This window comes from Gracilinanus agilis, unplaced genomic scaffold, assembly GCF_016433145.1.
Source record: "Gracilinanus agilis isolate LMUSP501 unplaced genomic scaffold, AgileGrace unplaced_scaffold45593, whole genome shotgun sequence".
Taxonomy (NCBI): domain Eukaryota; kingdom Metazoa; phylum Chordata; class Mammalia; order Didelphimorphia; family Didelphidae; genus Gracilinanus; species Gracilinanus agilis.
Window position 1 is genome coordinate 3,108 of NW_025379792.1, and position 2,768 is coordinate 5,875.

Below are 2,768 nucleotides of genomic sequence, written 5' to 3' on the forward strand. Positions count from 1 at the left end.
GGATTTTATTAAAAGCACAGGGAAAGAGTCCCAACTCACCCTTTACCATGCCACCTCCTCTCCAAAAAAAGCCCTGTCACCACGCCCAAAACAATCGTATCAAAACAGCCCATGAAAACCCACAACCAATAGGAAAAGGCTTAAGGAATTATGGGTATGGTAAAAGGGAGTTTGGGTAATGTAGTTTAAAGAGGTAAAAGGTCTTTTCAACTTTACATTCCCCCCCTGTGATCCTTTGGGAGACCAATTGCCCCAATGGATCATGAAAACATAATTAAATTAAAGTTTACAATAATTCAGAGATAAAAGGGAAATAGAAGGGAGAAAGAATAAAACCAATGTTCGGTGCATTGACAAAAGCCATTTAGGGGGCAGTCCCCTTTCTGGCATAAAGTGTCCATTCAAAATAAATACATTCAACCCTCCAAAGTTCAAATTGACCATGTCTCGAAATTCACTCTGGAACTTTTGGTGCAGTGTGTGGTCTCTGCAGGCATCTTCATGGCGTCTTCTGGATTCTGGGAGGTAGTCTTCTGTCCTAAATTAGGGTCAAATTCAAGTCGAAATTCACAGAAATAATATAGTCCCCACAGAGGAGAACAACTTTACATTCCTCCCTGAGGAAAATACAGGGCTACACATGGGAATCACACAGGAATCACACAGGTCAAAGAATAAGGTATATGAATGAATTCTCAAAACATCAGAGTCCAAAGAAAAATAAAAAAGGGAAAAATTAACCTGTGAGGAAAATATAGGATATTTTAAAAAAATGTGAAAGGAAAAAATTCTAGGAAAAAGAAAAAGAAAACAATTCACAAATCAAAGCATGTTCCTGTAGCAATCCATGTCCCATAAGCTTTGCAACAAAAATCACTCACTAACCCAATTTAGCAACCTGTACTACAGTAAGTTGTCACATCATGAAAGAAATAGAAAAAAAGGAGACAATCTCAAGACAAATGGGAAATAGCATTTCCCAGTGCGATACTTTTCTTCACTTCAGAGATAATGGAGCCAGAACAATCAATGTCGAGTACTTGATATTGAGTGCGGTATAAGGAAATACTACATTTTAACATATGCTAAGCATCGCAACCTCAAGTCTCATACAGGATCAAGTCTTTATGTAGAATGTCATCATTCCCTGTAGGATTAGTTTGGTCTCTTTCCTTTTATGTGCTCATTTGGCACTTTGCAGGTCAAAACTCTGTGCTTCTTTGTGGTCCAATTCTCCTTGGATTAGACATAGTCATTGAACAAAAGTCTCATAATAATTAAATAACTAGTGGCAGGTTTCTATAGTCCAAAGCTTTTTGGGTATAAATTTATATGCTAGGTAAATGGACATCTTAGTTTATTCATGTCCTTTATTGAATTTATGTATAGGAAGTTTCTTAAGTTGATTTTATGTAGTTGATTCCTTCTAGCTCTATGTCTGTCTTGCACAAATTTTGTGATCATGAAGATGACAATTAAGATGAGGCCGACTATGATGAGGAATGGTATTAGGTAGTATTCTAGAGGAAGGCTAAATTCTGGAACCAAAACAATATGGCCTCCTTTTTAATACGTGATTTCATCTTTAAGTGAATTAGCTGATGCCTCACCAATAAAGACAGAAGGAATGTCAATCTCCTTTAAAATACCACTGTCATTGTATACCATGCTAATTAGGTCATCAGAATCAACATTGTGTACCATGGCTGCTTTATATCCAGCTTTCTGTGCATGTAAAACCTTAATGTCAAAATTACAATCAAGTCTTCTAATTAACACAATTAAGGCACTAGAGGGGTTGTATTTCAGTGGTGGAGGTGCTATGGGTTCACAGGCATTCTCTGGTTTTGAGTTTATCAGAAATCCATTTAAACCTTCAGCTGGAAATCTGTAACCAAATCTTGCTGGAAAGTTGTCATATGTCTGTGATACATTTTCAAAATTGTACACTAAAATATCTGCCTCCACAGGAGCAGGTTAGGGCTTTTACTGGATCATGAAGATCCATATTGAACTTTGGGTTGCAGTTGATTGAACTATGGGGAGTTGAATGAATTGAATGCATTTGTTTTTGAATGTACACTCTTATGCCAATAGGGGACTGCCCCAAATTTGTCAATGTGGCTATTTTTTTTATCCTTTTTCTTTTATCCCCAAAATTCCTGTAATTTAGAAGTTGATTATGTTTATAAGATCCACCGAAAAAGACTAGTCTTTTTCGCTGGATCTCAGGGGGAAAATGTGTTATTTGGTATTTTGGGGGCTCATTTGAGCCTTAAGATATTTAGACATATGACAAACTTCCTGTGGACATTTAGGGGGCTTTGAAACTACATTTTCCATGATTCAACAGGTTTCTGGTCTTGACGTGAATGGACGTAAAACATAGCTTAAAATGGGAGGTCAGGCTTGAGACTTACTCTTTTGGTACCTGCTCTCACTCTCTTGGGTTTCCTGCATCTTTGGTGAGCTGCCCTCTTTGGCACGGGAGAAATCAGGCACGTGATCTATGGGGAGAAAGATATGGCAGGGTATTTGAATTAAATCTTAGCAGGTGCCTGGCCATTTTTTATTTTACCACATGGCCATAATTAAAATATTATTTCTCCTTTTAATATCAATCTATATTTTTTACAATTATTACATATACCATATTGTAACTGTCCAAACTGTTCTCCCTCTCTCTACCTAAACAAATTTCCCCCCCCTTTTTTTAACATTTATTAATATTCATTTTTAACATGGTTACATGATTCATGCTCCTCCTT

General features: G+C 36.9%; 1 pseudogene; it reads right to left on the minus strand.

Annotated features, from left to right (window-relative positions):
• Positions 1–1,357: 1,357 nt before the first annotated feature.
• On the minus strand, positions 1,358–1,977 carry LOC123255394 (annotated as a pseudogene).
• Positions 1,978–2,768: the final 791 nt, after the last annotated feature.